The sequence below is a fragment of the Echinops telfairi genome, unplaced genomic scaffold (assembly GCF_000313985.2).
Source record: "Echinops telfairi isolate 266 unplaced genomic scaffold, ASM31398v2 ScPeMD7_5592;HRSCAF=6446, whole genome shotgun sequence".
NCBI classification, from domain to species: Eukaryota; Metazoa; Chordata; class Mammalia; order Afrosoricida; family Tenrecidae; genus Echinops; species Echinops telfairi.
This window is the reverse complement of record NW_022109491.1, coordinates 25,996,231-26,008,859: the sequence shown is the minus strand read 5'-3', so window position 1 is coordinate 26,008,859 and position 12,629 is coordinate 25,996,231. Positions and strand designations below refer to the sequence as shown.

General features: G+C 48.9%; 1 protein-coding gene across 4 annotated transcripts in view; it reads left to right on the top strand.

Moving 5' to 3' along the window:
• The first annotated feature begins 5,520 nt into the window (after nt 1-5,520).
• CSNK2A1 (casein kinase 2 alpha 1) overlaps nt 5,521-12,629 on the top strand; it is a 51,322-nt gene continuing 44,213 nt past the window's right edge. For all 4 annotated transcript variants that reach the window (XM_045295214.1, XM_045295212.1, XM_045295215.1 and 1 more), the window contains exon 1: nt 5,521-5,617. The gene's annotated coding sequence lies outside the window, so the exon portion shown is untranslated. The remainder of the gene's footprint in view (nt 5,618-12,629) is intronic.

The window sequence follows — 12,629 nt, the reverse complement described above, 5'->3', positions numbered from 1 at the left end:
TAATGGCTGTACAGTTTTTCCTTGATAAGGTTGAATGATTGAACTATTGGATGGTATGCTATGTCAGTTACATGCCCCATAAAACTGTTAAAAACAATAAAATTGAAATGGTGCGATGAAGTGCCTGACTTCCTCTAACTTCACAAAGAGGAAGAAACAAAGGTCCACAGCCCAGGCTGATCCCTATGAGACGGGGGAGACGGTGACACCTTCTCTTTTCAACGTATTTATCCATTCCCCCACCAGCTATGGCTCCATGGTGCTCTCTGCATCTCTGCTGGGTTTGCAATGGCCACACAGAACTCACAGACCATACTGACAATTATTACAGATTACAGTTCAGGCTCAGGATGACTCAGGATACAGTTCTCTGGTGAAGACAGCTCCTTAGCCATGCCCATATGCAGGCAGGCCAGCCACACTCTTGGCTCCTAGGCCCCTTAGGTCCATTGGCTGGCCTCTGCCCTGCTAGGGAAAGACTTACCAAGCTCTTCAGATCACCCAATACATGCCCAGATGCAATCTATTCTGCCAGGAAGTCTCCCGGGCAAAGACAGCCAGCTCTCTTGCTGGTGCTAAGTCCGTGGTGTAGTTCACTGAAGGTTGAGTAGAAACAAATTCATAGTATCTACCCAGGTACCTAAAATTGTCCCCCTAGATTCCCTACACTTTTTAAAAAAACCTTTTATTAGGGGCTCATACAACTGTTATCACAATCCATACACACATCAATTGTGTAAAGCGCATTTGTACATCATTCTCAAAACATTTTCTCTCCACTTAAACCCCCGACATTAGGTCCTCATTTTTCCCCTCCCTCCCCGCTCCCCCCTCCCTCATGAGCCCTTGATAGTTTATAAATTGGTATTTTGTCATATCTTGCTCTGTCAGACATCTCCCTTCACCCACTTTTCGGTTGTCCGGCCCCCAGGGAGGAGGTCACATATAGTTCCTTGTAATCAGTTCCCTCTTTCCTACCCATTCTCCCTTTACCCTCCCTGTTTCACCACTCACACCACTGGTCCTGTAGGGCTCATCTGCCCTGGATTCCCTGTATTTTCAGTTCCTATCTTTACCAGTGTACATCCTCTGGTCTAGCCAGACTTGCAAGGTCGAATTCAAGTCATGGTAGTGGGAGCGGGGAGGAAACATTTAGGAACTAGAGGAAAGTTGTATTTCTCATCGTTGTTACATCGCACCCTGACTGGCTCATCTCTCCCTACACTCCTTGTTTAGCATCCCTTCCCACTATGTGGTTAGCTCTCCCCAATCACCCACCATCCTCACCAACAGAACTCCCAGCATCTCCTCCACAATGTCTCCTCTCGTGATCTTGGCTTGAATTTCAGGAACATTTCTCCTTCCATTCCTATGGGGAAGCCCATATCGGACTTATGGACTTGATCTGGACTGGGCTGGGATGTGTTCTCAATGCTCAATTCCTCTTGTATATAAACCACTTCCTTATACACATGTGTGTTTATGAATTTGCTTCTCTAGTCTACCCAGACAAACACACAAGAGCTGATGTGAAGGAGGAGACCCCACATTGTCTGGGGTCACTTCTTCAAGAAGTGGGAATTGGGAGATGATCATCCACTTGAGACTATACAGCGTCGACACAAGACTGGGGCAAATCATTGGGCCATGTGGGTGGACAAGCCTACTGTCATCACCTTGTTCTGTGGTCTGGTCTCTGGGTTCTGCTGCCACTGTTTCTATGCGGCTGCTTCTTTCCATCTACAGTACGACACTCTCTTTCTTTCTGTTCCCTGGATCGAAGAAGGTCCTCAGTTGCAGAACCTCAGAGCCAAAGGATGAGCTCCATTCTGGGTTCTTCTTGGTGATCGTAAGGTATTCCCTTTCCACCTTTGGGATGGCTCATTTTAAGCCTAGTGAAATGACAACACTCACCAATTCCCTTGTCAGGGTCCCATATGCCTTATCCGCATGCCCTCCACACACACACACTCCCCACGTGGATGCCATGTATCTTATCTGTATTATTAATAACCGCCTGATCCCTGTGGTGGGCCACGAACATGGTGGTGCACAGTTCCGGTCCATCATTGGGTGAGAGTTCAGGACCAGGTTAGAGAGGTCTTACAGAAGGGATCCCTTGCACTGTGTTAGGCCTTCCAGAGGTCTTACTGCTTCCATTCTCTTCCTTTTGGGGGCCATCCTGTGAAGAGCGAGTGTGCTGAAGAAACCACATGGGGAGACTGGAGGCACTCAAGTTGGTAACCCCACAAAACTGCCAGGCACAGGAAGAGAGCCGTCTAAGACTGCCCATTACAAGGGATTTGTTAACGAACTGCCATCACGGGACTGCTCTCAGGCAAATCGTGTTGAGTAAGGAAAGGATTGTTTCAGCCCAGGCAGGTCCAAAGTGCGGAGTTATGAAACATCTGAAATCCACACTGGCGGTCTTTCAGACGTTGCATGTTGGGCTATTTGTTATGCAGCACCAGATAGTTAGCACACTTAGGGTCTTTGGAAGGCCAACTCCATCACTTGGGCCTGGCTGCTAATTTCTCTGAAACTCAATTTCTCCATTTGTTTAATTGGATTCTTGTGGCTCCTGCCTCCTCAGGTCCATGTAAATGAGATGATGCACATTCGTTGTGTGGCACAAGCAAGAGTGTCCTCATCTTAGTTGTTGCGCATGATGTCTCTAGGAAGAATAGCCTGGTGTGTGTGTGTGTGTGTGTGTGTGTGTGTGTGTGTGTGTGTGTGTAAGACGAGGGGCTGCCATGGAGAGTTAGAGTTAAGGACAATTCAGCCAGTCTTTGGAGTCTCCGTAACTGGATGAACATCAAGGACTGGGAGCTTCTTGAGATCAGAGGCCCAGGCCACGCTGGCCTGGGAGGTGGGCAGGGGTTGGATCACACTGTGCCCTGCAGGAGTGTGAAGCACTGCACGTTTGCACCTGGGTGAGCCCTGGGAATGAGGTCATGGGTGGAGGTTGGAACTGGGTGGAAGAATGAAGAACACATGCTCTAGCAGAGGCTGAGACCATTGGGAAGTCATAAGGATTAAACATTAGGAAACACCCCACTACATACAGATGAAGACTCGGACTCCTTACCATGGCCGCGTGCCCTGCTCACCCCTCCCATCATATCTTCTCTCTCCACTTCATTTACAGTGTGTCAGTCACCCTGGTCTCCTTCCTCACCCTTACTGGGTTCTTTCCCCTTTCAAGTCTTTGCGCTTGCTGGTCCTTTCTTAGAGGGACCTCCTGAATCACTCAGGCTAAAATTCCTCCCCACTTTGCTCCATGCCGCAGCGACTCATCTTTTCTCCTTCACAGCACTCACCACAGGTGAGATTCCCTTGCTTATTCACTCGTCTGCCGGGGGCATCATTTCGTTCTCACCGTAGAAGCTCTGCGAAGAAGAAATGGTGTCTGTCTGGCTCACACCATTCTCAGCACGTCCTGCACATTCCGAGTGATCAGTAGCTGTTAGCTGATTGGGCCTGCATCAAGGTGGGGGAGACTGGGGCTTTCTACTCCCGTCAAGAGTTACAGTTTCAGCAACTCACAGGGCCGGTTCTACCCTGGCTTAATGGGGTCAGGGTCGCTGGCACCGATTTGATGTCCATCAGTGAGTGAGCAGGATGGGGGAGAAGGAGTCATGAGAGCAGAAAGGACAAAAGCCCAGATAAGTGGTAAGTGGGAGGACAGTCATTTCCCAGAAGAGATTTTCACGGAAGCCTTGGGATCAGCTCCCTCAATCCACAGGGAGGGAAACTGAGGCCTAGAAAAGAGCCTCAGCGCACCTAGGGAGCCACGGGTATAGATTCCAAACCCACTGTGTTCAAATGGAACAGACTTGTCTGACAGGATGAGGCCCAGAAAAGGATACTGCCACCTCCTTGGGATCCTTACTGTGTGTCTCCACTCTTCCCCCACGATACAGAGGAAGACATTGTCTTTTGGGGACCAGGAGCACCAGTCAGCTGACCAAGTGTGAAGAGGGCCAGGGAGGAGAGTGTAAAGGCCCATCCCTGGGCCAAAGAAGCTATTCTGAGACAGCCTCTCCACCTTTGTTCCAAGCCTCACACCTCTGCCCCACCGGAGGGGAAACTAACACTTGAATGTCTCTTCTGAACACCTAGGCGCTTTAGCTTTTAGCAAAGCCTGAAGCAGGCAGGCTGATCATCAGGCTCAGCCCTACCCACTGGGGGCTCAGAGTCTGGTGAGAGAGCCCCACTAGGGACCAATCAGGTTGCTGAGTGATGGTGTGGGCACCTCTGAAGAAGAGATGAGTCTCCAAAGAAAGGGCCCTTGAATGAATTCACTAAGTACACAGACTCGAGGCAGTCTGTGAGGATGAGGAGAACATTCTGAGATGCAGTGGGAAAGGGCCAGTACAAATGGAGGGAGGCCATACAGCCAAGTTCCAGGAAGAGTTTGTAGTCGGTAGGAGCACCAGGAATTGAAGGGAAGTGGCAGAACAGGTGCTCTGAAATCAGAGGTGGGGTGGGTTGGGGTGGAGTGTTGGGTTGAACAAGTGATGCAAGGTCTTGAATACCAAAGCTGGAGAGCTTGGGCAAAATGAGTCTTGGGAGATACCTGAGCAGGAACATGGCGTGATGAAAGTGGCTTCATTGTTAAACAGTCACAAATCACAAAGTAGGAGGTTCAAACTCACGCATGGGTCTGAGGGAAAGACCTAATCACCTGCTCCTGTAGATACTGCAGGCTAGGAAAGCCCAATGGGTCCGTTTTACTGCGTTACATGGGGCTGCCATGCATGAAGAATCCACTTGAAAGCACAGGACAACACGCTACGATCAGATATGCAGCCTCTACGCGGCTTTGGGGCGTTGATTCTGGAGGGGCGAGGGGGAGGAGGAAGAGAAAAAATGGGTAGATGGCAGGGCTCTTGATCCTGGCTGCAGACCTCCCGTAGATACTAGAGAGTGCGTATCATCACTTCCCGGACTCCAGGGCCGAGCCTGTCCCAGGATCCAACTTTCCTCCTCCGCTTCTGAAATTCAAAGTTTGGACAGGAAAAAAAGTGCCGCTGGAGCCCGTCAGGAGACGAGGAGTCCGAGCAGGAGAGACTTCAATTCCCAGAAGACTTAGCTCTCCAGCCCTGCAGCTGGCGCATGCTTCTTTTCAAGAAAGGCGGGGCCGACGTACAGGCTGGTGGGAGCCACAGCTCGGTCAAGTGCGGGAAACTTAGGGACCGCCATCTTCGCTTGGGTCAAACCAAGTATCCACTAAGCGCGGGGGGTTCCGGTTCACTTTCTGGTCTGTTCAGAGGAGTACTGAAATAACATGTGAGCCACCATTCCAAGCCTCTTCGTCCTGTTTTACGCCGGCAACCCCTTACGTTTTGCAGCTCAGTCGGGAACTGCACCCCCAGAGAGAAAATAGCACAGCCCAGCATGGCCGCAGTCAACGAGCGTCCGCTGAGGGAGGAGTCGGAAGTGGCCCCGCCCACCTCCCGGTAGGGGGGGGTTCCGCTTCCGGCAGCGGCGGCCGCAGCCTCGCTCTGGTCCCTGCGGCTGGCGGCCGAGCCGTGTGTCTCCTCCTCCGCCGCCGCCATATTGTCTGTGTGAAGAGACGGGAGAGCGGCCGCCGCCGCTGCCGCTTCCACCACCGGTACGTTGGGAGCCACCAAGGCGGGTCGTTGAAAGCCGAGGGTGGCCCCCGAGTGGGACAGCGGGGATCGGCCGCTCCTCAAGCTTCCAGCAGACTCCGAGCGGCCCTTCGCTTTCCCTGCCCCCCCCCTCCCCACATACTCACCAGCCGAGGTCCCTGCAGCCCATCGGGAGGCCAGGGGCCACCCGCACCGAGGGCAGGGAGCGCGGCTGGGGGACAGGGGCCAAGTCGAGGGCGGGAGCCAGCTCTTGGAGCCCCGCTTCTTGTCGGGAAGACGGCTGGACTGGGGCGGGGACTAGGAGACAACTTGGGGTGGAGGGGGTCGCCTTCGGGGGAGTGGGAGCATGTGGGGTGGGGCTGGGGAGGGTGCAGAAGGGAGTGATGCCTGCTGGGTACGGTGGGGTGAGCCCTTAGGCGGGGGAGGGCCGCTAGCTCAGGGCCCCTCAAGGGTCCTTCGAGGAAGGGTTGGACTAAGCACCTGGAGACTGGGGTGCAAGGTGAAGGGAACTCCGGGGGTGGTCGCTGGGGAGGCAGGAGGAGGTGGCCCCGAAGAGGATCGGCCGGGTGGAGTTGGGAGTTACAGGTTGGTTGGGAGCCTGGGTGGCAGGGGAGAGACGTCTGTGGACGGAAGGGTTGGCTGAGCGTGCATATACACCTACAGGTATAAGTTGATAACCTTTTGCACCAGTAGGACTTCTGAGTTGTGTGTGACTGTTGCGCCGTGTTGGAACATTTTCGAGGTGAGGCAGGTGATGGGTGGGGCTTTGTAGTTGGGGGGAAGTGAAGTTGGGGTCAGAAGTTGGCTTCTTGGTTCATGCTTCGATGGGGAGGGAAAGAGTTTGGGCAAGGAGGCAAGCACCAAGTTATTTGGGAAGACTCGGATCACCTTGCCACTGTTCAGTTGTGTAAAGATGTGAGTCTGGGTAGAGGAAATGGGGGGCTGGGGAAGGCGGAGAGAGCCAAGAAGGGGGAGACGGTGAGTTGGACAGCTCATTCCACCCAAGGGGTGGCCGTGGAGGCCAGTGGTTTGAACTACACCACTTGAATAATAGCCATGCCACTATTGCATAGCTGCGTGACCTACTCTCCGTACGCCTCGGTTTTCCTATCTGTAAAATGGGATGGTCACATTTTATATCGCTCAGACACTGGTGGTGAGAAGTAGATTGACTGTGCCTGGCCAGTAGTAAGCGCTCAAGAGATCTGACATGGCCCCATGTGAAAGGGACTTGCTGGTATACATGCAGTTCTGAGTAAAACTGGTCGCCAAGAATAGTCAGTACAGTCTCCTGAGAGCTGCTGCAGCGAGTGTTTTGTTCCAAGTCAATTGGCTTGCTGTACCTGGGGCTGAAGGCCCAGGACCAAGTGCTCCTGCTCCCTCCACTCACTTGGGGACATTTACTTGCAGTCTGTCTTACCTGGCAGGTTCGTCCTTCTCTGACTTTGAAATACTTGGCTTTCATCTGCTGTTGGGGGAAGAGGTATGACTTGGAGAAGAACGAAACAATTGGAGAATGCTCAGATTGATTTATTAACTGATTACAAAATTACATTGCCCTGGGGCAACTTTTTCTTTAAAAAAAGTGTGCCTGCTTATGTTCTCTCACACAGAATACAGGGGTGAAGAGAAGGTGGGGTGGGGTGGGGCGGGAGCATAGGGTAGTTTCTGACTAATGAGTGAATTGCCTTGCCGTTTGGGGGTGAAACTGTTGGCAGCTTCTTTTCCACGATGTATTTTTAGTTCTCCAGTTGCCTACCAACTCTTCCGGAATGAGTTTGTGTTTTTACTGTTGCCTCCAGTCATACACCTATACCTCACATACACGAAGAAAAGGGGCACTTTTGTCCTAACAGAACTTTAAAGCCTTTGTTAGGGTTTGGGGGCTTGTAGGAGACAGACTGAGGAGGGCTGATGGCAGCATTGGGTACATGCTCAGCTGTGAAAGTCTGTGTGCGATTCAAGCCCTGTCCCACGGGAGAAAAGACTTGGTGATCTGATCCCTTAAAGGTTAAACTGTAGGCAGTTTGACTATCCTATTGGGTAACTGTGAGTCAGAATCTACCATGCACCTGATAGTACACAGAATGACCCCAAATATGTCCATTCCCTAGTCCTCTGGAATCTGGGTGTTACATTGCATGGCTAATCGTTACAATTGAGGACCTTAAGATGCATTCAGTCTAATTATAAACCTGTTGCTGTCACATCAGTGCCCACTCAAAGTGACTCTAGGACAGGGTTGAACTGCCCTGTTGGGTTTCTCCAAGACTGTCATGTTGACAGAAGCAGGCTGGGTTCAAACCTACCCATCTTTTGGTTGGCAGCTAAGCATTTAACTGCCATGTCACCACTGCTCCTTAGTCTAACCCTGTGAGTTCTTAAGGTTAGGAACTTTCTCTAACTGGAGTCTGAGATTCTAAACGTGAGAGTCTGCCAGCAAGGAAATGAGAACCTTAGTCTCACAACTTCCAATTTAATTCAAACAGTGACCTGAATGTGTGCAAACTTATTCTTCAGAAGTCTCAGCAAGGAAGATAGTCCTCTGGTCATCTTGATTTTGGCCTTTTGAGATCCTAAGCAGAGGACCTAGCCAAGTCCACTTGACTTCTGACTTACAGAAATTGAGATGATACATTTGTGTTGTGTTATGAAGCCCCATGCATTTGTGTTAATTTGTTGTGGTAGCAGAACACTAGTGTATTTTTTAAAAATGGTGGCAGAAGTGGGGTGCTGTTGGCTAAAAAATTGGGGATAGTGTTTTGGATTGGGCAGTTTGAGGAACATGAAAGAAAAAGATCGGACAGCTCTGAACATAATGTTAGTAGAAACATGGAGGCCAGTGGTTCCCCGCTAGTGAGCTCAGAGGGAATTGAGTAACATAAGAATCCCCAATTGCCCTATCACAAACCTGTGCACCATCATGTTAGAATTTGGATGCTAAAACTACTGTCCCTGAGAGCCTCAAAGGCAATGGAGTATATATTTGGGAAAGTGGAAGAGGGGGATCCTTGTTACATAGTAGCAGAAAAGCTTAACAGGACTGTGTCTTACAGTTATGTGGAAAACACCTTGTAAATGATGAGCTTGGATATTTAGTTATGGAGATTTCCAGGCTTAAAGTGTTAAAAGTGAAGCCTGGTTTCTTGCTGCTTATTTTTAAATGTGAGAGGAAAGAGATAAATTGAGAGAAAAAACGTAAATCAAAAGGACCAAGACTTGGGAAATATTCAGCCCATCTGGATGATAAAAGACACTGAAATTAAGAGATTACCTCCAAAAATGACAAAGTCAAGGGGGCAGTGTATGCCTCTATAACATTTTACTAAAACTTCAGAGATCAAAAGATCAGAGTATTCAGTCACATTAAAATCTCTTTGAAGAGATTAAGGGTGTGACTCAAAGATTCTAGAATCAAACTAGGGGCCTCTAGTGTAAGGAAACTTAAGGGTGTTTGTCCTCAACTATCTCAACCAAAGCCAATGGTTAGAGAAGGTATTATTTTTTTTTAAAAATTGTAGATGGGGGGGCCCTCTATCTCACTCACTGCCAACTCATAGTGACCCTGTGGGACTGGGTAGAACTGCCCCAGTGAGGTTCTGAGGCTGTAACTCTTTACAGGAGCAGAAAGCTTCATGTTTCTCTGGTAGTTTTGAACTGCTGACCTTGTGGTTAGCAACCCAATGAGCAACCACTACACCACCAGGGCTCCTTGGCCTCTCAAACTCACCACCGTCAAGTCTATTCCAACTCTTAGCAAATCTACAGGACAGAGTAGAACTGGCCTGGTGGATTTCCAAGACTGGCTTTTTAATTTATTGTTTCATTCGTATATAATTCACTTATGATTTTATGGAGCCTATAACTCTTTATGGGAGTAAAAGTCTCCCTCGGAACAGCTGGTAGTTTCAAACTGCATGCCCTTGTGGTTAGCAACCCAGCACACAGTTACTCCACCACCAGGGCTGCCCAATGGAGTGAACTTCACAGAAAGCTCACAAAGTTCTTGAGAAATTTATTCTAACTTGGTTGAAAGGGACAGGGAGAGTAAGAAATTAACGAAGACTGTTATATCACGCACATTCAACTGACAAGTGAGCTCTGGAAACTGCAGGCTACCTTTTCACTTGGGAAGGATGGGGCTGGCATCCCAGAGGGTGGAGCCAAGCCAGAGTCCGCTTACAGACTGACACGACTGAGTGGTTGCCTCGCTGGATTTCAAAACAGCTTTGGACTGGAGCGTGCCATTTGTTTTAACATTATACCCCGGTTTAAACTGGGGTTTCTTATTTATCCTAGGCCCTGCCATTATAATTGGGGAACATAGCATTCTTGGGCACTTTGCCCCCAGGAATTTTACTTAATCAATTTTAACCAGAGCCTCATCAATGCCTGATTTAGATTACGAAATATGAGGCTTTGAACTAATGAGATATTTTTAATGGTATAATTGCCAGGAGAAGCCTGTCCGGTAGGTGCAATTGTACAGCGATAATAACGATTATAGTAAAATTATAGAGAGCATGAGAGATAGAAGAGAAATATAGAAATAAATGGAGTCAGACACATTTCAAGGTAGCATGCTCACATCAGCCCCGCTTGGTGGTCCACGTGGAGAGAGAGAGGGGGAATCTTTAATGCTAACCAAAGCTTTTATATTCTCTGGGGACATGCAAGCCCCCTAATTACAGGTGAAGACATACGTCACAGGAAGGGGTTGTGCTATAGGTAATACAGTAATGGGAGGGGACGATGTAGGGGTATCCACGCAATAGGAAGAGGAGGGATTGGGTGTATACATGTGGCAAGATGGATGGATCCTAGATATAGGATGGCAGCCTAACTTTGGATGTCACAGAGCCTGTTTGACTTGTTCCCTGGCTCAACTGTTGGAGACCATTATCCGTAGGGTGTGAACTCCACCTACAGCAACCAAGCTAATGGTCGCATGCCTTAGGGAGAAGCAATCCATTGTCTCCAGCAGCAGGGAGCAAGCCCACCCTTGTGGTAGCTTGAGACAGCAGTCTGGCAGAGATGCCTTCAGGAAGATTGTAAGCATCTGACCTCCCCACACAGACAACAAATTTTTGAGGACCTTGGAATGGGATGAAGGTTTTTTGCATTTACAAGAGCTGTGAATCTTTGGGAAGAGTTCTGGTGGCCAAGTGGGTTGGGCTTTGGGGCTGCTAACCACAAGATGAGCACTTCAAAATCTAGGCACTCCTTAGGAGAAAGATGAGGCTTTCTACTCCCATGAAGAATTGCCTTCTCAGAAGCCCACAGGGGCAGTTATTCTGTGGGATCGTTCAGTTGGAATCAGCTCGATGCCAGTGAGTTTGGTGTTTAGTTTGGTTGGGAATCTTTGGGGGGCAGAGGACCAACTAATCTACCTAAAGATGCCCTCAGTCTAATCACTTGAGTCTGTGGACCTGTTACTTAAATGAGAAAAGGGGACTTTGTTGGTAAAATTCAGCTTAAGAACCTTAAGTTAGGTAGGATGATTATCCTGGATTTTCTGGAAGAGTCCAATCTCATTAGAATGGTCAATTTGCCCTTGAGTGGATTCCAACTCAGGACCACCTCAGGTGTGTGAAAGTCAAACTTGTTCCCTAGAGTTCAACAAGTAGCTTCAGGGCAGATTGAAACATCCACTGTCTCCATTAGTATTAATTAAGCATCATCCAGACACTAAATGTAATCCTGAAACTGAAAACTCCCTGTCATTTAGTCAATGCTGACTCACAGCCACTCTGTAGGCCACGCTAGAACTGCCCCCGTTGGTTTCCAAGACTATAACTAACTCTTTACGGAGTGGAAAAGCACATCTTTCCTCAGGAGTGGTTAGTGACTGGACTGCTGACCTTAGCAGCCCAGCTCACAACTGACTACCTCCAGAATGCCTCCCTAACCCTCCAGAAACCAAGCCACTCTCAGTGCCTGCACGTCTGTGCCAGCTCACAGCGCCCTTATAGGACCGGGCAGACATGCCTCTGGGTTGCTGAGATTGTACCTCTTCGTGGGAGCAGAAGGCCCTGTCCTTTCTTTCCCAAGGAATGGAATGGCTGGTGATTTTGAATTGCTGACCTTTGGCTTGTAACTGCAGGCCACCAACGAAACTTTTTTTTTGCTTAAATGGGAAGTCTGAGAGATTGGAAATTTGAGAGAAAACCAATCCACCATTGCTGGAGGGGCCCTGTGGAGTTTCTTGCAAGGAACATAAGCTCTGCAGAGACCTTGACTTGGGCCATTTGAGACCTTCAGCTGAGGAGCAGCCAAGCCTACGGCTAATCTATAGGAACTAGAGAGTTGTAATGACAGCAATAGAAAACATATACAGGATTTGGTTTGGGAATCTTTTCCAGAGAACAAAGGCAGCAAAGTACAATTTGGTAAGGTGATTGGTCCTGCAAGACTTCACAGACTGCCATTGTTGAGTGGAATTTAGCCCTCTTTCTGGATATATAAATACCCTGTCACTGTCTTTGGGTGCAACTTGAAGAGTCTAGGTGACAAATTTGGTAATACATAAATTCTAGAGCTTGAGGCCATTTTGGTAGGATTTCTTTTTAAAATATCAGTTACTCTAATTCATTTGAGTCAGATTTGGAAGTCTTTTTTGTTGTTATCCTATTGACTGGATTCATAAAACATTTCCTCTAAAACTGTAGTTAAGTGAACTTCAGAAGATGGAAGAAATTAGACCATTTGCTTTTTACCTGACTAGAAAGACTTAAAGAACCAGCAAATTAGGGTAGAAGGGTTTTCAGATGATCTGCTTGACTTCGGGGGTAGTGTAAGGAAAAGTAGGCCCCAGGGAGGTTCAAGTGACTCAACCAAGGCTCTTAGCCCTAGAGCTGGCGGTCCACCAGCCCCAGCCCAGACCATGGGATCCCATGCCTTTTGAACCACACTTCCCAACAAACCCCTCCCTTGCTCCTCCTGTTGCTCTTACCTTAGACTGGTGATTCCTGTGCTTGTTAACTCCTAGCATCTTTGTAAAGATTCATTTGATGC